This window comes from Notamacropus eugenii, chromosome 2 (genome assembly GCF_028372415.1).
Source record: "Notamacropus eugenii isolate mMacEug1 chromosome 2, mMacEug1.pri_v2, whole genome shotgun sequence".
Lineage (NCBI taxonomy): Eukaryota > Metazoa > Chordata > Mammalia > Diprotodontia > Macropodidae > Notamacropus > Notamacropus eugenii.
The window spans coordinates 33,179,331-33,206,088 of NC_092873.1; the positions used below are offsets into that span (position 1 = coordinate 33,179,331).

The 26,758-nt window shown below is 36.5% G+C and overlaps 1 protein-coding gene, 1 long non-coding RNA gene, 1 other non-coding gene and 1 pseudogene across 6 annotated transcripts in view; 1 reads left to right on the forward strand and 3 right to left on the reverse strand.

The window, feature by feature from the left end:
- Positions 1-26,758, reverse strand: part of TLL1 (tolloid like 1) — a 410,556-nt gene that overhangs the window by 272,072 nt on the left and 111,726 nt on the right. The gene's annotated exons all lie outside the window — the stretch shown is intronic.
- On the reverse strand, positions 112-19,289 carry LOC140524869 (vacuolar-sorting protein SNF8 pseudogene; annotated as a pseudogene).
- LOC140530565 (U6 spliceosomal RNA) lies at positions 17,297-17,402 on the forward strand. Its single transcript, XR_011976000.1, has one exon. It is a non-coding gene; the product is annotated as a U6 spliceosomal RNA (small nuclear RNA).
- On the reverse strand, positions 19,914-25,113 carry LOC140524873 (uncharacterized). The gene is made up of 2 exons (XR_011973864.1): positions 23,230-25,113; positions 19,914-20,378 (listed from the first exon to the last, which is right to left on the reverse strand). It is a non-coding gene; the product is annotated as an uncharacterized lncRNA (long non-coding RNA).

Sequence of the window (26,758 nt, forward strand, 5' to 3'; positions counted from 1 at the left end):
AACTCCCCCTCTCTCAAGAAAAATCTAACCTTCAAATAAACAAGAAAGAAGTGGAGGTGAATAGAACTCTGGATAGCTTAGATATGATAGATCTATGGAGAAAATTATACATTTTTTCTTACAAAAATGTTTATTGTTCTGATTCCCTTGGTAGTTCTTGCCCATTATTCCCACTGGTCTGCTTCCTCCTAGAATCAGGGGAGGGCCTCCCTGGGTTCCTCAGCTGTGATTTCCTGGGAGTAGTGGTCTGCGAAGAGAGCTGGCAGCCAGCAGTGTGCTTCCCCTGGAGCCTGCAAGTCCAGCCAGGCCAGCCCTTCTTTCAGAAGGTGCTCCAGCACTTGCCTCGCTCTCTGTGTCTCCCATTTGAGACTTTGATCTCACTGACTGTCACATAACCATTTTTCCATGCTAGCTGCAGCACCACAGTATGATCCATGTTGAGCTCAGATGAAACCGACTGGACCGGGTAAGTGACTCCCACAGGAATGATGCTGAAGCCAGTGCCCAGGGCCTTCAGTTTGTTGATGGCCCGGATGAGGTCGTCTTGGCTGACATCCTGAACAAACTTGCCCCTTCCCTTCAACACCTGCTGGTGTAGTTCCTCCAGAGTGATCAGATCTCCATTCCAATGCTTCAGTGCCAGGCACACCTCAATAATCTGAACACCCTACACAAAATAAAAATCTCCAACTCCCAGTGTCTCACACCAAATTCCTTTTCCAGAGGCCAAAGGGTCAACCCCAATGGTGGCACACATGTCTTGAAACTGCAACTGGAATTGAGGATTCTTCTGGATTTCTTGCTTGTGTTTACTGGCAAATTCTTCCAAGTTGGTCTTGAACATGTTTAGTTGCTTTGACATCTGGGCCAGCTGGTAACTCGGCCAGGACAGTGCCCTGTTCTTTATATTTGGCCCTCGTTCTGTGCACACAATGAGCTACCATTTGTTCTTTTATCCTTTCACTGATCAATTTGATTGTTCATTCGTTCATTCATTCAACAACATGGAGGTGGTAGATTGTCACAATTGGAAGGGCGAAAATTATACATTTTTTCTCAGTGGTACATGTCACATATTGAAAAACTGACCATGCACTAGGGCACAAAAACCTCACAGTCCAGTGCAAAAAAGCAGAGACAGTCAATGAATCCTTCTCAGATCATAATGCAATAAAAATTATATGTAATAAAAGACCAGGGAAAGACAGACAAAAATTAATTGGAAACTAAATAATCTAATCCTAAAGAACGAATGGGTTAAACAGCAAATCATAGAAACAATCAATAATTTCATTAAAGAGAATGACAATAATGATAAAACCTACCAAAATTTGTGGGATGTTGCGAAAGCAGTTCTTAGGGGGAAGTTTTTTATCATTGAACTCCTGCATGAACAAAATAGAGTAAGAGGAGATCAGTCAATTGGGAATGCAGCTGAAAAAGCTAGAAAAAGAATTGAAAATTCCCAAGCAAATAACAAATTAGAAATACTGAAAACCAAAGGAGAGAGTAATGAAATTGAAATTAAGAAAACTATTAAACTAATAAATAAAACCAAAAGTTCGTTTTACGAAAAAAAAAAAACAATTAAATTGATAAGCCTTTGGTGTATTTGATTTTAAAAAAAGAAAGAAAAAAGCCAAATTACCAATACCAAAAATAAAGATGGTGAACTCACCTTCAATAAGGAGTAAATTAAAACCATAATGAGAAATTACTTTGTTCAACTGTATGCCCATAAATTTGATCATCTAAATGTCATGGATGAATATTTTGCCAAATATATAAATTGCTCAGATGAACAGAAGTGGAATTTGAATACTTAAATAACCTCACCTCAGAAAAAGAAATTGGACAAGCCATGAATCAACTCCATAGGAAAAAATCTCCAGGGACAGCTGGATTTACAAATGAATTCTATCAAACATATAAAGAACAGTTAATTCCAATTATATATATATATATATGTATATATATATATATATATACATATATATATATATATATACACACACACACACACACACACATTATTTCAGCAAATCGGTAAAGGAGTCCTACCAAATTCCTTTTATCATACAAATATGGTTCTTATACCTAAATCAGGAAGAATTAAAACAGAGAAAGAAAATTATAGACAAATTTCTCTAATGAATATAGATGCAAAAATTGTAAATAAGATATTAGTAAAAAGAACAGAACAACTTATCACAAGAACAATACATTGTGATCAGGTAGGATTTATACCAGGAACGCAGGGCTGGTTCCATATCAGGAAATCAATCAGTATTATTGATCATATCAACAACAAAACTAGGAGAAACCATAGCATTATCTCAATAAATGCAAAAAAAAAGACTTTTGACAAAATACAACACCCATTCCTATTGAAACACTGGAGAGCATAGGAATAAATGGAGTTTTTCATAAAATAATAAACTGTATCTACCTAAAAGCATCAGCAAGCATTATATGCAATGGGCATAATCTTGATGTATTTCCAATAAGATGAGGGGTGAAACAAGGATGTCGATCATCTTCATGGTAATTCAATATGGTACTGGAAATGTCAGCGTTAGCACTAAGAGAAGAAAAAGAAACTGAAGGAATTAAAACAGGCAAAGAAGAGAACTAAGTTATCACTCTTTGCAGATGATATGGTGACATACTTAGAGAATCTCAAAGAATCAAGTAAAAAACTACTTGAAATAATAAACAACTTTGGCAATGTACTAGGTTACAAAATAAGCCCAGATGAATTATCTGCATTTCTATGTATTACTACCACAACCCAACAGCAAGAAAGAAAAATCCCATTTAAAGCTATGTTAAACACTATTAAATATCTAGGAATCTACTTGCCAAAACAAACCCAGGATTTATGTGAGCACAATTACAAAACAATTTTCGCACATATAAGCTCAGGTCTAAGTAAATGGGAAAACATCCCTTGCTCATGCGTAGACCCAGCTAATATAATAAATATGGCAATTCTACCTGAATTAATTTACTTATTCAGTGCAACACCAATCAAACTACCAGATAATTATTTTCTAGAGCTAGAAAAAATAATATCAAAATTCATCTGGGAGAAGAAAAGGTCCAGAATATCAAAGAAATTAATGAAAAGAAACGCTAGGGAAGGTGGCCAAGTCCTACCAGATCTCAAATTATACTATAAAGCAATGATCATCAAAACCACTTGGCACTGCCTAAGAAATAGATGGGTAGACCAATGGAATAGGTTAGGTACTCAAGACACAATAGTCATTGAATATATCAATCTATTATTTGATAAACCCCAGGATCCCAGCTTCTGAGATAAGAACTCAGTGTTCAACAAAAACTGTTGATAAAACTGGATATAGATAAAACTGGATATAGTGGTGGAAACTGGGTATAGACCAATGCCTGACACCTTGCACAAGAATGAAGTACAAATGGATACATGTTCTAGGCATAAAGCCTGATACTATAAACAAATTAAGGGAGCAAGGAAGAGTGTATTCATCAGATTAATGGAGAATGGAGAAATTTATGACCAAACTAGAGATAAAGAACATTATGAAGTGTAAAATGGATAATTTGATTACATTAAATTCAAAAGTTTTTGCACAAACACACCCAATGCAACCAAGATTAGGAGGGAAACAGAAAACTGGGAAAGAATTTTTGCAGCTAGTGTCTGTGATAAAGACCTCATTTCTAAAATACATAGAGAACTGAGTCAAATGTACAAAAATACAAGTCATTCTGCAATTGACAAATTATGTCTACCCCCTCAAAAATAATTGTTATTTGCTTTTCTTAACTATTTTCTACTTAAGAAGACTTTTAGTTCACCATCTTTTGACAGAACAGCTGCAGGGACCTCTCATTTGGTGTCCCTGACACTAATTTCTCCCATCTCCAATTCATCCTCAAGAAAGCTGCCAAAGGGATTCTCCTAAGGCACAGGTCTAATCATATCTGCCCAATAAACTTCAGTGGCTCCCTGTTGTCTTTAGGATCAAATCTAAAATCCTGAGTTTGACAGTTGAATCTCTTCCAACCTCATTCCTATCTTTCTAATTGTCTTGTGCTTTACCCCCCATTTTGCACTCTGTAACTCAGGCAAACTGGATTATTCAACATTGGACCTTTCATCTCACATCTAAGTGCCTTTGCAACTGGCTAGATGCCCATGCTTAGAATATATTTCCTGCTTATTTCTTTCTTTTGAAATCTCTAGTTTCCTTCAGGACTCAGCTCAAGTGACACTTCATACATGAAGCCTTTCCAAATTTCATCCCTCCTTTCGAAATACTACATCTCCCTAAATATTATTACTTCTTCACAACTTTATGCTATTCAAATCCCCCTTTGTCAGAATCTAAAATTATATACTCTTTGTGGATCTATGATCCAGGGTACTACTAAATAGAAAGGTGTATGAAACAGGAGGTGGGGTGGGGGAAATTGGAAGTGACAGTAATATAAAAATAACAGTAAACAAGTACATTTTTAGAAGTCCAAAAGAGAAAAATAAAGGTGCAAATATGAGAGAAAATAAACATGCAATATTTTAATTAAAAAAAATTATAAAACAAAATGTAAATTAAAGCATTTTTTTACTATGAACTACCCCCAAAAGTAATTTGGAATGATGCATTTGGTGGGTTTGGGGGTAGGGCTTCAGGTGAACCAACTGATAACAAAAGTCATCTTAAGTAAAAATAAAAGAATGAAGTTCAAGGGATGAGATGATATACTCTGAAACGCCAAGTTTCCTTCATGGTCATTTTCTTGGCTCCAGAGTTCAGAACTCTTATCCAGTGTGTATCACTCAATAACAGTGGTTTGCCAGCACACATATTAGGGAGTCTCAGCAAACTTTTTTTTCCCCTAACAAATGCCATTGAAGAAAATTTCAGAGATTGTTTAACCTAACCAAAGAAGGTAGTGGTACAAAATGCTTTATAACAGAAGCAGAATATGAGCCCTCCCATAAAATGGATGTGCTTCAACTTCTTCACTTATAAAATGAAAATCAGAGCTGAAAGAATACCACTATCCACCCCTACTACCTGAAGTATACCACTATCCGCCCCTACTACCTTAAGTATACCTCTGTTGTCAAGTTCCCCGCAAATGGCAAAGAACTAATACCAAACCATGTGAGTGCTATGGCAGAAGGTGAAATATAAATAGATGATAAAACAAGCTGGTTCAGAAACCAGGAGTCAGGTAGCAATCCTCCTTAGTGCAGTGTTGGCACAGCAAACCAGACTCCAGATGGAGAAGAGAAACATGGGGGAGCCAATGTACTTGAGAGAGCAGGCTGTCCATCTGGCAAGGTTTCACAGTTTCAGTTACCACAGATTTCTGGTTGGCTATGTACAAATGGCAACAACAGACAATAATGGAATATATAACAAAGGACAAAACCTAGAAATTCATCTGGTCCCACAACTTCCCCTATTTAATTCCTTTTCTACAACCCTATTTGATTTTTCTCAAAATTTTGAACCCATGGTTCCGCATAGGATGCTAATTCAAATATAATTATTACGGTGCCAAATTTGATAATAATAATTCTCTCCAAAACACAAATTCACTTTGTTTACTAAAAAAAAATAGAATAAAAAAACCACCACCTTATTCTAAGATTCATGTTAGAATTGCAGTCTAAGAAAGAAGATATACTATTGCTGGGTCTCAGTTTCCTCATCCGCATAACAAGGAGGTCAGAGGATATGATCTGTCTAGCAGGTCCTTCTAGGTATAATATTTTACAACTGAGTGATTATAGGAACGTCTCTATATCAACTTTTAGCTGAGAAATTGTCTGTCAGTGAATAAGCATTTTTAAAGTACTTACTAATGTTTCAGGCAAGCTAAGCTCTGGGAATAGAAAGGCAAAAATACAGTCTCTGCTCTCAAGGAGTTCACACTCTAATGAAGAAGACAATGTGCAGTCAACAGTCTTTTTTTAATACTACTTTGTTTCAGCTTTTCAATTCTTTTCATTATTTCTCCACTACCATTAAGAACAAAAACAAATTTTCCTTCTAGTTCTTACGACTCCTTCCCTTATTGCATGTGCTGGAGCTTTTTCTTCCTACTAGTATGAATAGAGACTAACTTAATATGGCTAATTTGGGGACACAACAATTTTACTACATTTTCCATTCTATAGTATCCTGATGTTACTAATATAAAAAATAAGCTTAACTCAGTTTGCAAACAGTTGGTACTCAATATTTTTTTTTTCATTTAGTCATTGAAAATAGCAATGAATACTCATCTATTCAGTAACGGTATAATAAGCTTTTGCTATTGTTCAGTCATTTAGTCATGTCCGACTTTTTGGGATATCGTGGATCATACTGTTCATGGGATTTTCTTGGCAAAGATAATGGAGTGGTTTCCATTTCTTTTTCCAGTGGATAATAAGAAGCTTTTACTAGGTTTGTACTAGGTATTTATGGAGCTACAAATAGAAAAAAACAAATGAATGTGAATTCTTTGCTCTTGAAACTTAAAATTAACTACCTGACATTCATGTGGATCACTGTGCTCTTCACATCAGATCATTTTCATATGTACTCCTGTCTCAGTAATACTTGGTTTTAGTCTTTATCTCTACAATTGGAATTTGAGCTGTCACAAAACCATTGTGGGTTTAGTTTTCTCATTTTAAATAACAATTGCCTTACCTACTTAAGTTTTATTACATGAAACAATGTATACATATACACATATTGCATTCATAAGTAATATAAATATTGCATTTACATTACATGTGTAAATATTATGTTATCATATAAATAATATATAAATAAAATCAGATCTGTGATTTCATAGGTACAAGAAGTTCCCAGGAAGAAACTTTCTCAACCAAGGCTGATTTGAATTTTCCTTGCCAGATGATGCATGAGGACACTGAGCAGTTAATGGATTTACGGGTCACAAGCCAGTATGTGTCAAACTCAGTACCAGATCTTCTTGACTATGGTGAGCTCTTGTCACTGTCATACATCATCAGCATCAGCATCATCAAGTACACCAATATAATGAATTATAATATTATTTGTCTATATAGTCAGAGACAAATTAAAAACACAACTCACTTACCTTCTTGTCTAATGCATTATTCACTGGAGCACCTCTGTGTCATGCCATTACCATAAGTTTTAAATTAAGACATAATTTATCATGCTCATCAATACTTTCTTATCCTGAACTATATGCCTGAATTATTCTTCTTCTTCTATCCTTGTCATACAGTTCCATCCAATAGATATCTTATTCATCCATTAAAATTCTATTTCAAGTGCCATCTCTTCTATGATTCCTCTCCACCTCAATATAATATCACCTTTATTTATCAGTCTAGACTACCCCTAATAGGCATTTATCATATTGTGATTTGTTACTATGTTTTTATCTGTTTATGTCCTATTCTTCCACACAAAGACTATAAATTACTTGAAAACAGGAATTTTATTTTTTTAATTAATTTATTTGTTTTCAGTTTTCTACAATCATTTCAATACATCTTAGATTTCTCCCTCTCTCTCCTCTTTCTATTTCCCCCTCCCTCCCCAAGACAGCATACAATCTTATAAGGGTTCTATATATATACATTCTTACTAAATATATATATTTTCACTTGTAGTCATGTTGCACAGAAAAAATTAATATGAAAGGGAGAAACCATGAAAACAAAACATAACATAAGAAAAAATAGTTTGTTTCATTCTGTGATTCAATTCCATAGATCTTTCTCTGGATGTGGAAGGCATTTTGACTCAAGAGACCATTAGGAACTTTTTAGACCCTTACATTGCTTTGAAGGGCTAAGTCTACCAGAAAAATTCCTCACACACATATGGCCACACTCATGTTTGATTGTTACTGTGTACAAAGTTCTCCTAGTTCTGCTCCTTTCAGTCAGCAAGGGTTTATATAAGTCCTTCCAAGCCTCTCTGAAGCATTCCTGTTCATCATGTCTTATAGCACAATAGTATTCCACTACATTCATATAGCACAACTTGTTTAGCCATTCCCCAAATGATGGGCATCCCCTTGATGTCCAGTTCTTAGCCACCACAAAGAGTGCTGCTATAAATATTTTTGTACATGTGGGGCCCTTTCCCATTTTTCTGATCTCTTTGGGATATAGTCCTAGAAATGATATATTGGATCAAAGGGTATGTACATTTTTGTAGCCCCTTGGGCATAGTTGCAAATTGTTCTCCAGAATGGTTGGATCAGCTCACAGCTGCACCAAAAATGAATCAAAACCACTTGGTATTGGTGAAGAAATAGAGGGGTAGACCAGTGAAATAGGTCAGGTACACAAGACACAGTAGTCAATGAATATAGCAATCTACTGTCTGATAAACTTAAGGACCCCAGGTTCTAGGATAAGAACTCACTGTTTGACAAAAACTTCTGGGAAAACTGGTAACCGTGTGGCAGAAACTGAGCATAGACCAATGCCTGACACCATGCACAAGAATAAAGTCCAAATGCATACATGATCTCGGTATAAAGATTGATACTATAAACAAATTAGGGGAGCAAGGAATAGTATATTTGTCAGATTAATGGAGAAATTTATGAATAAACAAGATAGAGAACATTATGAAATGCAAAATGGATCATTTTGATTGCATTTAATTTAATTTAAGTGAAAAGGTTTTACACAAACAAACCCAATGCAACTAAGATTAGGAGGGAAGCAGAAAACTTGGAAAGAATTTTTGCTACTAGTGTCTGTAAAAAAGGCCTTATTTGTTAAATATATAGAACTGAGTTAAATGTACAAGAATACAAGTAATTCCTCAATTGATAAATGGTCAAAGGATGTGAACAGGCAGTTTTCAGAGGAAGAAATTAAAGCTATCTATATTTATCTGAAAAAATATTCTAAATCACTGTTGATTAGAGAGATGCAAATCAAAACAACTCTGAGGTACCACATCACACCTATTAAATTGGCTAACATGACAAAACAGGAAGATGACAAATGTTGGAGAAGATGTGGTACAGTAGGAATTCTCTTAATAACTCTTGAAGTACATTAATTAACCTTGATCAGAGAGGCTTAATGTTTTTAATTAATATATTATATGTACTACTTTTTGAATTACATTATATTAGTTCTTAATATATTGTGCTAAGTGCTAAGTAGTGATGACAGTAGGATATTTAATTTTTAGAAAAAAAAACTACTAGCTTTAGAGGACAGAGACATGCATTTGGGTCCCTGCTCTGACATTTTGCTGTCAACCTGCATAATTCACTTAACACAGTGACTCTCAATTTCTCTCTGTAAAGAAAAAATAATCATATAATATAGGAAAAATGCTTTATAAATTTTAAAGGTAATGTATATGATCTACTGATATTATAACTATAAAATAAAAAAACAGAAACGTTTCTATGTTCCACTGACACTGTCCTTGCTGTTCCACACACATGATGCTCCATCTCCTAACTCTGTCACTCTTGACTGGCTGCCATAAGCCTCCCATAAGCCTGTGCTATAAGCCTTTGTCTAAAAACAATATATAAAACCAAAGATTAGTAAAAGTGGCTTTTTGGATTTAATGATTTGAGTGGGGTCCTGTTACATTTTTATCAGTGTATTACATTACTGGAATTAATACTGGGAAATAGACTTTATTTTGTTTATAAAGGAGAGAAATATATTGTACGCACTTGATAAATAGAAAATCTGTCTGGTGCTAGGCAATGCAGTGGTAAGATTGCTGGACTTAGGAGTCAGTAAGTCCTGAGTTCCAGTCTTGCCTCATTTACCAACTAGATGACTGCCCTTGGGCAAGCCATTTAACTTTTAGGTTCAGTTTCTTTATCTGTAAAATGGGAATAAGAACACCTGGCTGACCAGCGTGGTTTTGAAAAGCAAATGAGACAACATGTAAAGCACTTTTTAAACTGAAAAAGGGTCTCTAAATGCTAAAGGTTATTATTAATATTGTTGAATCAGTGAGGACAAACAGATAAAGCATAGCAAAGACAAATTAGAAGAGCAGGGTTAAAAATTCCAGATTTGTAACCTACTGTCTATGTAACAAGTCACTCTCTAAATTATAGTTTCTTCAACTATAAAATTATTGGGTTATATGAAAAAATCCCTAATGTCTCATTCAATTATAAATCAATTATTATCTATTAGATTAGAATCCTAATAATAATGACTGCCTTCACAATATTAAGAATCTACATACAACCTATTGAAAGACACTCATTCTTAAAAATGCTGCATTAACAGAGGAAATAGAAATACATGATTGAGTATTAGATGTGATACAAGGTGATTTATATAAAAACTGATAATTCTCAAATTTTAAAAAATACATTATTAATTCTTTCTATTATATTCATGGTAGCACTATTCTTCCAGTACACTTTCTCCCTCAAAAATGATGAATGTGGATGCTTTTGTCAGTCATTATGTGACCGATATAATTGCATTATGTGCAATCAAGCACTTACTATATGCCAGGCATTGTGTTAACTCCTGGGGATGCAAAGAAAGTCAAAAAATTTCTCCCTAACCTTAAGAAGCTAATATTCTAGTTAGGGACATAAGTACCAACAAACTATGTGAAAAATGAGATATATACAGAATAAATAAAAGATAATCTTGGGAAAAAAGACACTGACAAGAGGGGAACTAGATAAAGTAGAATGCAAAATTTTGTCTATAAGGGGAAGAGGGAAATCAGGAGGTAGAAAAGAGGAAGCAGGGCACTCCAAGTAGGGGGGACAGCCAGTCAAAGGTGATAGAGTTAGGACATGGAGCATCGTGTATGGAACAGCAAGGACAGTGTCACTGGAACATAGAGTACACTGAGAAGAGTAAAGTGGAAGAAAACTAGAAAGGTATGAAGGACTCGTTTTGTGAAGGATAGTAAAAGTCACAAAAGAGAGAGGAGGGTATATTTAATCCCTTACATAAGGGGGAGTTGAAGGAATGTTTCAGTTAGGGAGCTGATATACTGAGGTCTGTATTTTGGGAAAATTACTTTGGCAGATGTGTGAAAGATGTATTAGAGTGAGTAGATATTTGAGTTAGGGAGACCAATCAGAAAGAAGCTATTGCAAGAGACAATGAGGGATAAAATAGAGAGGTGCTTGAATGAAATAAGGACATACATATAAGACATACTGTGAAAATTTGTTGTGAACAACAAAATTTCACAAGAGATTGGATATCTGGAGTGAGAGCAAGGAAATGAAGATGGCACTGAAGTTGAAAACCTGGAGATGGTCTTTGAGAGTAAAAGGAGTTTGGAGAGTGGAGGGTTTGGGAGGAAACAGTGAATTCTGTTTCAGTGAATCTGAGTTGCCTAGAAGGTATCCAGTTTGTAATATCCAAATGACAGTTGGCGGCTGGAGTTCAGAAGAGAGAAACTGGCTTAGTTGGCAGCTGGAGTTCAGAAGAGAGAAACTGGCTTAATACAAAGATCTGGGAATAATTTAAACAGAAATGATAATTAAACATTCAGGAGCTGATGAGCTCACCAAATAAGACACTGCAGAGGGAGAAGAGAAGAAAGTCCAGGACAGGCCCTTGGGAGATATCAAAAGATAGTGGTCAAAGAAAATGCTATTAACAATCAGTAAGAAAGAATTCAAGCATTGAAGAGCCACAGTCAGGACTGCACATGATTTAGCAGCAACCACTTTAAAGAAGCGGGGCAGCTAGGTGGTGCAGTGGATAGAGCACCAGTGCAGGAGTCAGGAGGACCTGAGTTCAAATCTCATCTCAGACACTTGACACTCTCTAGCTGTGTGACCATGGGCAAGTCACTTAACTCCAATTGCCTCATCCTGTGTCATCTCCAGTCATTCTGACGAATATCTGGTCACTGGATTCAGAAGGCTCAGGAGGAGAAGTGAGGTTGATGACCTGCACAGCCCTCTCTCACTCAAAACAAAGTCAAGTGCAAGTCACGTCATCATTTCTCTGATGGCATGGTCTTCTTCAGCAACGAAGGATGAACGCACTTTAAAGAAGCAGAGAGTTTGGAGCATAATATCCCAGAAGAAAAATGATTTAGGCTAACAATCAAGAATAACTTACCAAGCAAAACTAAATACAATCCCTTGGAGCAAGAGGAAGGAATGAACCCTTAATGAAATAGAGGGCTTCTAAGAATTTCTGATGAAAACAGCAGAACTCTATAGATAAAGTTTGAAATCTACAATGAACACAAGACAAATGTCAAAAGGTAAACAGGAGCCAACAATCACAAAGTACAAAAAAAGGACAAACTATTTGCCTTCTAATATGGGAAGATGAAACTTGTGTCTAGTCAGAACACTACGATCATAAGAAGTCATAGAAAAATTCTAATTAAAGAGCCTGCAAGTTGTTTAGTTATGTTTTCATGTTCTTAAAAGAAGAATGAAAGAGAAAGTAAAAGAAAGATGAAGGAGAGTATCTCACATATTTGCGGTACAGAAGTAGAAATCTATACAAGAAGGAAAAGATTAGGAAGGGACCAATACTTGGATGTCTTTCTCATCTGAACTGGTCAAAGAAAGTTGTGTATAGAAAAAAAAAAACATTTCACTCTACACGGAAAGAAGAGAGAAAATGGCAAAGGCAGAGGGGTGCATAAGAAGGGAAGATAGATTAAGAGCTGAACCCTAAGCAAAGCAAATTCTTTTTTTAAAAAAGTGTGAAAAAGAAAACATTAACTAGGAAACCTCTGTGAGCAACTTGGAAGAAAGCAAGTGCATGTAATGGGAAGAACACTCCTTCAGAATGACCCTTGGAAGTCTATTCTAGAATTTTCAAGCAAAATTGTTTCCAAAGATTGGATGACTACATGGGATAACCAAGATTCAAGTTGAAATAAGCTGATTAAATGGACATTTGGAAAGGGTTACCAGGAATGACTGTTCCAGGAACACTGAGTGAAGTAGGAATGATTGATGATCATGATTACTCTTAATTTAATGGTCCTTGGTGTTCATATTTGCCTGCAGAGTCATATATCCAAATTCTTTTGATTTAGTGATTGAGGCTGAGGATCACTTCTCCAGCAACTGTTGGTTAACTAAAAGTCTATCTTCTCTTAATAATTGTGTAAAGTAGGATTTCCTTATGCCCAGATTTCGAGTTTTGGGTGACATTGAAATGTCTTCTCATATGAACTCTCTAAATGTAGTTTAAAACTTTATATTTTCATAACTTTTCTAACTTTACATTAATTAGCCGTTTATTATGATAACTTTTTTGAAGTGTTGGGATCTTAACATAGCTCATGTTTTGACATTGCCCAGACTTTACTGAATGTTTTGACTTATCTCTTAATATATCTCAAGGAACACACACACGCCTTATCTAGAAACTGCCTCTGTGCAAGCCACTCAACTGTAATGTCCTTTTTTGAGTTCTATATAATGTGAAACAAGGCTTAGGGAAGCTGTCACCAATTTCAGCTCTCCTTTGTGCTGGACAACATTGCTTCCAAGGAATAATTCATCTCTTACATTTATGGAGAAGGAAGGAAATTATGATCAGACTGGAAGTAGAGAGAATTATGAAATGCAAAATTGATCATTTTGATCATATTTACTTTTAAAGGTTTTGTAAAACAAAACTAATGCAATGAAGATTAGAAGGAAAGCACAAAGCTGGGAAACACTTTTAACAGCCAGCGTTCCTGATAAAGGCCTCATTTCTAAAATATATAGAGAGAACTGAGACAAATTTGTAAAGAATACAAGTCATTCCCCAATTGATCAATGGCTAAAGGACATGATCATGCAGTTTTCAGAGAAAGAAATTAAAGTTATCTCTTTCTTTCTCTCTCTTTCTCTCCAAAAATATATCTCTCAAGATAGATAGATAGATAGTTACCTACCTATCTAAAGTCACATGAAAAAATGCTCTAAACAACTACTGATTAATGAAATGTATATTAAAACAACTCTGAGGTACTACATCACACCTATCAGAACTGGCTAAGATGACAAAACAGGAAAATAATAAATGTTGGAGAAGATGTGAAAAAATTGGAACATTGATGATGAACATTATTCATGTTGTTATGGACTGATCCAACTATTCTGGAGAGCAATTTGGAAACTGTGCCTAAAGTGCCATAAAACTGCATACCTTTTGAACCAGCATTACCACTACTAGATCTGCATCCCAAAGAGATAAAAAAAAAACTTACATGTTCAAGAATATTTATAGCACTTCTTTGCGGTGGAAATTGAGGGAATGTCCATCATTGGATGAATGGCTGAACAAACTATTTCTATATTGATGTAATAGAAGACTATTGTCCTATAAGAAACGAGGAGCAAAAAGATTTCAGAAAAAACCTGGAGAGATTAACATGAGCTGACGCTGAATGAAGTAAGCAGAAGCAGTAGAACATTGCAGACAGTAATAGTAACATTGGATGATGATCATCTATGATAGACTTAGCTCGTCTCAGCAATATAAGGATTCAAGACCATTCCAAAAGAGCCATGAAGAAAAATTATATCCACATCCAGAAAAAGATCTATGGAGTCTGAATGAAGATTGAAGCATGCAATTTTCACTTTTTTATATTTTTTTTCTTTCATGGTTTTTCCCTCTTGTTCTGTTTCTTGTTTCACAACATGACTAATGTAGAAATATGTTTAACATGACTTTGCATGTATAACCTAGATGAGACTGCTTGCCATTTGAGGGGGGAGGCAAATGATGGAGGAAGAAAATTTGGAACTCAACATCTTATCAAAAAAGTTGAAAACCATCTTTACATTTAAATTCGGGAAAAAATAGATACCATTAAAAGGAAAAAAATTACTTTCTTTAAAGAAAAGAATATATAAAAATATTTATAGCTGCTCTTTTTGTGATGGCAAAGACATGAAAACTGTAAGAGTACCCATCAAAAAGGAAACGGCTGCATAAGTTACAGAACATAAATGTGACAGAACATTATACTACAAGAAATTATGAAGGGAAGGGTTTCAGAGAAAAGTTGTAAAAACTGAAACCTAGTGAAATGATTAGAATTAGGAGAACAGGTTATACAGTGACAACTATATCATAGAGAAAAACATGCGAAATATCTCATTGGAAAAACCAGTGACCTGGAAAAGAAATCCAGGAGAGACAATTTTAAAATTATTGGACTATCTGAAAGACATAATAAAAAAAGAGCCTAGACATCTGCCAAGAAATTCTCAAGGAAAACTTCCTTGATATTCTAGAATCAAAGGGTAAAATAGAAGTAGAAAGAATTCACCAATCACTTCCTGAAAGAGATCTCCCAGGTGAAATTCCTGGGAATATTGTAGCCAAATTTCAGAGTTCCTAGGTCAAGGAGAAAATATTGCAAGCAACCAGAAAGAAACAATTTGAGTACTGTGGAAATACAGTCAGTATAACACAAGACTTCTACATTAAGGGATTGCAGGGCTTGGAATATGATATTCCAGAGGTCAAAGGAGCTAAGATTAAAACCAAGAATCACCTGGCAAAATTGAGCACGGAAAAAAATGGAATTTCAATGAAATAGAAGACTTCCAAGCATTCTTCTTGAAAAGATCAGAGTAGAATAGAAAATTTGACTTTAATTATATCCATCAACAATCAGGAAATTAATAAATTAATAAAGAGTTGGTTTATTTGGGCAAGGGAAATGACTTAAAGAGGAAGAGACAGTAAATGGCAAAATGTATTCTGGGGACAGCAAGAAGCCCAATTTGACTATTTCAAAGGTTCAGTATGAGAAAAGGTCAATGGATAAATCTAAAAACATGGATGACAGCCATATTACAGAAAGCAGTGAATACAGACTAAGGAGTTTAAAGTTTATATTTTTTTTAGCAATGAAGAAAAATTTGAAATACTTGAACAAAAACCCAATGTGATAAAAATGTTATATGAGAGAGATTTATCCAAGTTGTATATAGGACAGAATGGCGGTGGAAGTGTCTGAAGGCATGAATACTAGTCATTACCAATGCTATCAGTTTTTAAAAGAAGAATGCAATTTGTCCTCTGGCAAAAATGTAGTCAAATAATGATACAACAGACAAACCCCAGTTAATCATGAACATAAAAGAAAATAGATCTAAAAATATTTCCCAGAAGAATATTTCTCTGAAATTACAACCTCTTCTTCTACTAGCAACATAGCCACAGAGTGGTAGAAGTAATTTGAATGCTTAGTGCTCTGGCAATAAGCCCCTTTAAACTTAAGCATGCTCCTGAACCACAGACACACAATCCATCTGCAGGCCTGTGCTCAAGACCTTGGAAAGACCTGATAGCATCTGCTGGCATAAGCTGGGAAGTCCTGGGGCTATCTTCATGTCATAATGATGGCTCAGAGGATGATTTTAGTCAAGGTACTATGATATAGTAACACAAGCAACAAAAAAATCTTTTTGATTCACTTAGCCAAGAGTTTTAAAAGGGAGGTAAGGGCACAGGGTAAATAGCAAATTAGCTTCAATTACAAAAATCAAAACGTCTAAATGTCAACAAATTATCAAATCATGGAAAATTTTTTAAACTTCACCAAGATCACCTTGGCTTTGCTGGATTACCAATAACTAATTAATTACCAATAAGGACTTATATGAATTCCACAATTCCACAATTTATTTATGTCCTGGTGGAAACATCTCTATTTTGCAATTCCTTTCCTGAAAAACAGAAAAGTGGTCTGTAACCCTCAGTTGAATGAATTCAATAAGAATGCAAAAGAAGATGCAATCCCAATGAAAATTCTTTCATATGGCTTTTATTCTGGTGGCATTCTTCCATATTGGTGTTATTCTTAATAAGGGAAAAATGAGAACTTATGACTTTTTTATTTGAATTTTTGATAACAAATGAAGTAGAAAAGGTGTATGGAGCTAATGATACAGAGTGAGTCATTTTTGATTAGTAAAAATGGCTCTGTAGATGGCCTACTCTTCTATCACTTCCTCTCCACTAACCGTAATGCAATATTAATATTTAATAATACATTCGTTAAATATGTTAATATTTATTAAGCACTTTGTTTACTAGTCTAGTATAACAGTACAAGAGAGAATATAAATACTATTACTTCAATTTATTAATGAAGAAACTGAAGTGAGAAAAAATAAATCATTTGGTCAGGGTCATGCTGACACCAAATGTTGGGCAACAAAGCTGTAACCTAATCTCCTGACTCCAAATCCAATGTTTCTTCCAAAAAAATCACACTGCCTCTGAGATAAAGAGAATTTTGCTCCATGTCAATTTTGCAGAGGAAACAGAATAGTGCTTACTTCAACAGCACATATATAATATTGGAGCAAGACACAGAAAATTAGCAAAGCTCCTATGAAAGAATGACATGCAGATTTGTGAAGAGTTCCATATTTTGATGATATTTAAAATTTTTCTCCTCCAAATTCATTTATTTGTTTTCAATTTTTAATAATTTCTTCCATAAGTTTTAAATTTTCTACTATTCCCTCTGTGCTCCCTCCCCAAGACAGCATGCAGTCTTACGTGGGTACTACAATACATTATTATTAAACACATTTGCACATTAGTCATGTTGCATAGAAGAATTAAAACGAGTGTGAGAAAGCACAAAGAAAACTAAACAAATCTAAACATAGCGAAAGAGAAAATAGTCTGCTTCATTCTGTGTTACCACTCCATAGTTCTTCTTATGTATGTGGATGACATGTTACATTATAGATCCTTTGGAAATATTTAGGTCCTTATATTGCTGTGAAGAACTAAAACTATCAAAAACAGTCCTTGCACACTGTGGTTGTTACTATGTATAATGTTTTCCTTGTTCTGCTCACTTCACTCAGCATCAATTCATATGATTCTATCCAGGTATTTCTAAAGTTCTCCTGTTAGTCATTTCTTCTAGTACAACAGTTTTCCATTATATTCCTATACCACAACGTGCTCAGTCATTCCTCAATTTATGGGCATTCCCTCAATTTCCAGGTCTTGACGACCCCAAAATGAGCTACTATAAACATTTTTGTACATGTGGGTTCTTTTCTCATTTTTATGATCTTTTTGAGGCACAATCCTAGAAGCAATATTGCTGGGTCAAAGGATGTGCACATTTTTATAGCCCTTTAAGGATAGCTCCAAATTGCTCTCCAGAGTGATTGGATCAGCTCACAGCTCCACCAACAATGAATTATTGTTCCAACTCTCCCACATCTTCTCCAGCATTTGTCAGCTTCCTCTTTTGTCATGTTAGCCAATCTGATAGGTGGGATGTGGTACCTCAGAGATGTTTTGATTTACATCTCTCTAATCAATAGTGATTTAGAGCATTTTTTCATATGACGATAGACAGCTTTTATTTCATCCTCTGAAAACTACCTGTTCACATCCTTTGACGACGTATCAATTGGGGAATGACTTGAATCCTTGAAAATTTAATTCAGATCGCTATATATTTTAGAAATGGGGTCGTTATCATAAATACTAGTTGGAAAAATTCTTTCCCAGTTTTATGCTTCCCTCCTAATCTTGGTTGCATTGGCTTTGTTTGTGCAAAAAGTTTTCAATTTAATTAATCAAAATTTTCCATTTTGCATTTCATAAAGTTCTCTATCTCTTATTTAGTCAAAAATTCTTTCACTCTAAATCCTTCACCCATAAATCTAACAAAGAAACTATTCCTTGTTCCCCTAGTTTGTTTATATATAGACAGATAGATCGATAGATAGAGAGACAGACAGACAGACAGACAGACAGACAGATAGACAGATAGACAGATAGACAGATAGATAGATAGATAGATAGATAGATAGATAGATAGATAGATAGATAGATAGATAGATAGATAGATAGATAGATAGATAGATAGATGATAGATATACCTAGATTGTGTGCACATTTGAACTTTACTCTTGGTATATGATGTCAGGCATTGGTCTATGCCTAGTTTCTACCACACTATTTTCCAGTTTTCCTAGCAGTTTTTGTCAGAAAGTGAGTTCTTATCCAAGATGCTGGAGTCCCTGGCTTTATTAAACAGTAGACTTCCATAGTCATTGACTACACTGTCATGTGTACTGAACCCATTGCACTGATTTACCCCTCTATTTCTTAGCCAGTACCAAGTGGTTTTGATGATTGCAGATTTATAATACAATTGAAGATTTTATATGGCTAGGTCACCTTCCCTAGCATTTCTTTTCACTAATTCCCTTGATATTCTGGAATTTCTTCTTTTTTAAATATGCATATATATATATATACATATAATTTATTTTTCAGTTTTCAACATTCACTTCCACAAGAATTTGAATTTTAAATTTTCTCCCCATCCCACCCTAGGATAGCATGCACCCCATTCACCCCTTCTCTAGTCTGTCCTTCCTTTTACCACTCCCTTCTTCCAACCTCTATTTTTCTATAGGGCAAAAAAGATTTAAATACCCTTTTGTCTGCACATCTTATATCCCAGTTGCATGCAAAAACAGTTTTTAACATTCATTATTAAAGCTTTGATTTCCATATTGTCTCTCTTCCTCCATCTCCACCCACCCTCATTGAAAAAGTAAACAATTCAATATAGGTCATACATGTGTAGCATACATGCAAAACACTTCTGTGATAGTTATGCTGAGAAAGACTAACTACATTACCCTCTGTCCTCTCCTGTCCTCCATTTATTCCATTCTCTCCTTGACCTATCCTCCCACAATAGCGTTTGCTTCTGATTATACCTTTCCCCAATTTGCTGTCCCTTCTATTATATTCTCTCTCCTATTCTCTTGCCACCTGCCTCCCTGCTGTGTAAAATAGATTTCCGTACCCAACTGAGTGTGCCTTATTCCCTCCTTAAGCCAAATGCCATGAGTGTAAGGGTCACTTATTTCCTTTCATCTGCCTCTTTCTTCTTCTCTTTCTTGCCTATTTTATATCAGATGAGTTGGGGTGTAGGGTGTGTTTAGGGAGGACTAGTACCTTTGGTATGATGGCTTCCAAGCGCTATTCAGGGTTCTTTCTACCTTTGGTGTCCACCTGTTCGGCCTAACTCTCACCTGTGGCTCCAAGAAACTGCAGCGTGCACAGTGGCCACACCTCAGTAAACCATTTTGGCAGATGGGCCAAATCAGGTTGAGGTTAACCAAGGGTTCTCAAACCCATTGGTGAGTTATAGGGGGTGTCTACCTCAAGCATATGAAGACTTCCTCTGGCAGAATGGGCAGATGAGAACAATTTGTTCCAACTGCCATGAAGGCAGATGAAGCAGGCGATGTGGAGCACTTAGATCTTGGTTAGATATTGAAGATGTCAAGGTCATCGACTGCATCCTGAGCCATTGTCAGTCATCTGGACTCTGTCCTGCTACTGGATTATGATGACTCTGGAGGAGAGAGTGACACTGATGACTTCGTGCAACTCTGCCTCACTTAAATTCAATTTACACATGAGTCAAAAGCCTTCACTCATACCATTTCACCATTATGCCTCAAAGTCCTGTGGCAACAGGCAAGTGATGAAGCAGCAGGTGCAGATACACTGGAAACTAGTCAGTACACTGCACACAGGCTGGGTCGGCCATAGGGTCATTTCTCACTAGAAGCAGCAGTGGGCCTCGGCAGCCCCCTGCTTTTTAAGGATCGCACTGCTTACCTCCTGGTGTGAGGAGCGGGCTAGAAAAGGTGCCCTAAACATTGCTTGCTCACCCAACCCTGGCCTGATTGCTGCGGCAGGCAGGGAATCCTACCACGTGGTCAAAATACAAAAAAAAAATGTGCAAAAACATCCATTCACCATCGGCACATGGAACATGCACACACTAATAAACAACACAACATTCAGTAGACCTGAAAGAAGAACTGCTCTTGTTGCAAGAGAACTCAACAGGTATCACATATAAATAGCAGCCCTGAGTGAAACAAGGTTGAAAAATGAAGGCCAGCTTACTGAAGTTGGAGCTGGATACACTTTTTGTGGAGTGGGCACAGTGAAGGGCAGTGCCACGAAGCTGGCATGAGTTCTGAAATCAAAACTAATCTAATCAGCAAGCTGGTATGCCCGCCAAAAAGGATTGAATGACAGGCTCATGACAATATGATTGCCACTCACAGGAAAATGCCATGCCACCATCATGGCATGCGTGCTTATGCTCCCACCATGACAAGGCCTGATGAAATCAAAGAAAAATTTTATGAAGACCTAAAGACTCTTATTGTCAATGTGCCAAAAGAGGACAAGCTTATAATTCTGAGTGACTTTAATGCTACACTAGGCTCAGACTACCAGGCTTGGCAGGGAGTCCTGGGGAGGAATGGAGTTGGAAACAGCAATAGCAATGGTCATCTACTGCTGAAGACTTGTGCATCACATGATCTCATCATCAACACTGTCTTCCGTTTACCTAAACGCAATAAAACTTCATGGATGCACCCTCGCAGCAAACACTAGCATCTAACAGATTATGTGGTTGTAAGGAGAAGAGACAGAGAAGATGTGAGAGTGACAAAGGCAATGTGTAGTGTAGAGTGCTGGACTGATCATAGACTTATCCTTTCCAAGCTAAATATTCACATTCATCGAAAGCGCCACCTCCAAGGCAAAATGACTACAAGGATTAATGTCAACAAATTAGAGCTCTTCTCCAAGCATGAACAGTTTGCTGGTGACTTGGAGGGAAAGTTGAGCCAACGCACACTTGGCAACAGTGGAGCAGAAAAGGAGTGGGCAGCTTTCAGAGATTTGGTGTACAGCACTGCATTTGCTCATTTGGGTCAGAACACTCGCAAATACCAAGACTGGTTTGATGAAAATGATGGGGAAATTCAGAAGCTGCTGAATGAAAAATGAGAACTCCACTGGGTTTACCAGCAGAATAGCTCATCCACCTCTAAGAAGGCAGCATTTAATTCCATCAAAAGCAAAGTACAAGCAAAGCTTACAGAGATGCCAGATTCCTGGCTCAGTAAGGCGGCAGATGAAATTCAGTTTTATGCTGATGGTAACAATCCAAAGCGCTTTTATGATTCCCTGAAAGCTATTTATGGACCAAAAACCTATGGTGCATCACAACTACTCAGTGCTGATGGAGCCACATTGATTAGTGATAAGGACATAATCCTAGAGAGACAGGCTGAACACTTGCATAGTATTCTCAACAGACTATTATCAATCAATATTGAGGCCATTGGCCATTCACCTCAGGTTGAAGTCAATCCCTCCTTAGCTGAACTTCCAACTGGAGAAGAGGTTTTGTGGGCCATTAGGCTCCTTTCATGTGGCAAAGCACCTAGTGCTGATTCTATCCTAGCTGAAATTTACAATGTAGGGGGACCATTGCTCATACAAAAACTGACTGAAATTTTCCAGGTTATGGCAAGAGGAAGTTATCCTCCAGGAGTTCAAGGATGCCTCCATTTTCCATCTCTATAAGGGTAAAGGGAATAGATTGTCCTGCGACAATCAGAGGGGGATCTCTCTCTCAGTCATTGCTGGCAAAATTCTTGCTAGAGTCCTCCTTAATAGGTTTATCTTTCACCTAGGAATGGGCATATACCTGAGAGCCAGTGTGGATTCAGAAACGGCCAAGGAATAGTCGATATGGTGTTTGCTGCCCAACAACTCCAGGAGAAGTGCCAGGAGCAGAACGGAAGTCTGTACATGTTTGTAGATCTGACCAAGGTCTTTGACAATGTTAGTCATGAGGGCTTCTGGAAAATTATGTCACAATTTGGTTGCCCAGGGAGTTCATCAATATTGTATGTCAATTTCATGATGGCATGTTTTCCCAGGTTCTGGATAATTGAGAAAGCTTTCGTGCCTTCCCAGTCACCAATGGAGTGAAACAGGGCTATGTGCTTGCTCTCATGCTTTTTAGAATGATGTTTTCACGTATGTTGACAAATGTTTTCAATGAGGATGAATACAGTATCAAGGTCAACTACCATACTGATGGTCAGTTCTTCAGTTTGAAAAGGTTGCAAGCCAAGACCAAAGTTGAGGAAGTGTTGGTGCATGATTTTCTGTTTGCAGATGATCATGAACTCAATGCAGCCTCTGAAGGTGAGATGCAACAAAGTATGGACTAATTCTCTGCTGTCTATGCTAATTTTGGCCTAATAATGAACACCAAAAAAACACAGGTGCTCCATCAGCCGCCACCACCACACCATCCATACTTGGAACCATTGGTTACAACAAATGGAGAAGTTGTGAATGCTGTGGACAAGTTCACTTACCTTAGTAGTATACTTTCCAGGGATGTACACATTGACAATGAGGTTGATGCACGCATTGCCAGAGCTAGTTCAGTGTTTGGGAGGCTCTGAAGAAAGGTTTGGGAGAGAAGAGGTGTTAGACTACAAATTGAAGGTCTACAGAGCCGTTGTACTGATCTCATTGTTATATGCTTGTGAAACATGGACAGTGTACCAGTGCCATGCCAGAAAACTGAATCGCTTTTATTTGAACTGTCTTAGGAAGATTCTGAGGATCACCTGGAAGGATAAGGTATCAGACATTGAAATCCTTGCTCAAGCTGAACTGCCAAGTATTCAAACTATGCTTCAGAGAGTGCAACTCCAATGGGCTGGCCACTTTGTTTGAATGCAAAATGTACGCTTGCCAAAAAAAAGACTATTTTACGGAGAACTTGCATGGGGCAGGCAATCACATGGTAGCCAGAAAAAATGATACAAGGACATTCTCAAGGTCTCTCTCAAGAATTTTGGATTTGACTGTGCAAGATGGGAGACACTGGCACAGGACTGCTCAGCATGGTGTGCCCATATCAGAAAGAGTGCTGTGCTCTTTGAGCAAAGCAGAATTGAGACAGCACAAAATAAACACAGGATGCACAAATTTGGGATAATCCATTCCAAATATTTTCTAATTACTGTTTTTATTTTCTGTTCATTGAAGGTGAATTCACCCTTTTCGTTTTTGATACTGGTAATTTGGTTTTCTTCTTTTATAAATCAGATTATCAAAAGATTTGGCAATTTTATTGTTTTTTTCATAACCAGTTCTTAGTTTTATTTATTAGTTCAATAGTTTTCTTAATTTCAATTTTGTTAATCTCTCCTTTGGTTTTCAGTATTTCTAATTTGCTATTTAATTGCAGATTTTCAATTTCTTTTTTTCTAGTTTTTTCAGTTGCATGCCCAATTCATTTATCTCCTCTTTCTCTATTTTATTTATGTAAGCATTCAGACATATAAAACTTTCCCTAACAACTACCTTTGCTGAATCCCATAAGTTTTTGTATGTTGTCTCATTATTTTCATTCTCTTAAATGAAGTTATTGATTATTTCTATGATTTGTTGATTGACCTCCTCATTCTTTAGGATCCTAGTTTCCAATTAATTTTCGGTCTATCTTTCCACGGCTCTTTATTGCATATAATTTTTATTGCATCATGATCTGAAAGAGATGCATTGACTATTTTTGCCTTTCTGTATTGAATTGCCAGGCTTTTGTGCCCTAGTACATGGCCAGTTTTTGCATATGTGGTATATGCCAGTGAGAAAAAAGGTATATTCCTGTCTATCCCCATTCAATTTCCTCCATAGATCTGTCATATCTACCTTCTCCAGAAATCTATTCACCTCCTTCTCTTCTTTCTTATTTTGAGGTTAGATTTATCAAGTTCAGAGAGGGGGAGGTTGAGGTCCCTCACTAATATAGTTCTGCCGTTTGTTTCTTCCTTTAATTCCTTTAACTTCTCTAAGAATTTGGATGCTATGCCACTTGGTGCATACATGTTTAGTAATGATATTACTTCATCGTCTATGGTGCCTTTTAACAGGATATAGTTCCTTCCTTATCTCTTTTCCTTAGAGCTATTTTTGTTTTTACTTTATCTGAGATTAGGATTGCTACCTCAGCTTTTTTTTCTTCAGCTGAAGCATAACATATTCTGCTCCAGCCTTTTACTTTTGCCCTGTGTGTATCCCCCTATTTCAAATGTGTCTCTTATAAACAATATATGGAAGGATTGTGAGATTTAATCCGTTCTGCTATCTGTCTGTCTTTTATGGGAGAGTTCATCCCATTCACAATCACAATTATGATTACCATACCCCCCCCATTTATAGTTTTATTTTTCCCTTCCCCTCCTCAAAAGTTTTACTTTTGACCACTGTCTTCCTCAGTATTCCCTCCCTTCTATCAGCTCCCCTCCCTTTTCTTTCACTTTTCCCTTACTACTTCTTCCCTCCCTTCTCCTCATGTCCTTCGTTGTCTTTCCCCTTTCCCCTCCTACTACCTGTAGAGCAAGTTAGATGTCTATAATTAACTGCAGCAGGAGATTCATTCTGCCCAGGGCCATTCCCAGTTCTACTATGGCCTCGTCTGTGCTGGTGCAGCCTGCATGCTCTGAGCTTTCCCCTGCCAATGTAACAGATCTATCCCATTGACCTTTCAAGATGTCCTCAGATGGAAATCTGCCATTCTCTGTCTCCCAGTGGGTTTTTCCACTCTAAAATTCATTCAGATTCACTTCTTAGAAGTATCAGAAGGAATCTGTGGATGAGCACAGTTGAGTACCAGCTTTCACTCTGCCATCTCAGCTCCACTCCCCTCATATATTTTGACGATATGACGGTATACCTATAGATTCAACTAAAAACTACTTGAAACAACACTTTTGGCAAACTCAACTCCTCAGCATTTCTAAATATTAAGCATAAAACTTAACGGGAAAAGAAAGAAAGACAAATTCTATTTAAAATAACTGCAGACAGTAAAAAATGCTTGACACTCCACACAAAGACAGATCTAAATAACTGGAGACTATTAATTGCTCATAGACAGGCCAATTCAATAAAATAAAAATGACAATGCTATGCAAATTACTTAATTAGGGTTATACTTATCAAAATACCAAAGAATTATGTTATAGAGCTAGAAAAAGTAACAAAATTCTTCTTGTGGAAAAAGGTCAGGACTATCAAGGGAATCGGTGGGGGGGAAAGCAAAAGGAAGAGGGCTTGGCAGGACCAGAGCTAAAACAATATTATAGAGCAGCAATCATCAAAATGGTCTGATACTAGATAAGAAATGGAGTGACTGATCAATAGAAAATATACACAATAAATAGGAATCAGTAAGTACAGTAGCCTAGTGCTTGATAAACCCAAAGATCCCAGGGCAAAGAACTCTCTATTTGACAAATACTGCTGGGAACCTAAAAAACAGTCTGGCAGAAATGAGGAACAGACTATCTCACATCATATAGCAACATAAGTATGAAATATGTATATGGTTTAGACATAAAGGAAAATACTTAACTTAGAAAGATCAAGGTCACCCATTGTATCCTGATCCATCATCAGTCATCTGGACCTTTGCTTTGTCATTGGACTTCAACGACTCTGGAGGAGAGTGTGAGGCTGATGACTCTGCACAGCTCTGCCTCAATCAAACCAAATCAAGACATCAACTCTTTTGATGTTTTTGTTCCTTTTGAGGAATGAAGGATGCCACAAAGGATGGCATAAGCAAATAAGAGGAGCATAGAAAAATTATCTGTCAGATCTATTGATATGGGAAGAATTCATGACCAAGCAAGAGAGGTTCTTGGTGGTGGAGGTGGGGGTAGATAACTCTGAATACATAAAATTAATAAGTTGTGTTGGGGTTTTTTTGGGGGAAAGCAGGAATTTGGGGGAGGAGACTACAGCAATTTTTTTCTAAAAAATGTCTCTTTTCTCAACTATATATGGAACTGAACCAAATCTGCAAAATAAATAAATAAATTCCATTCT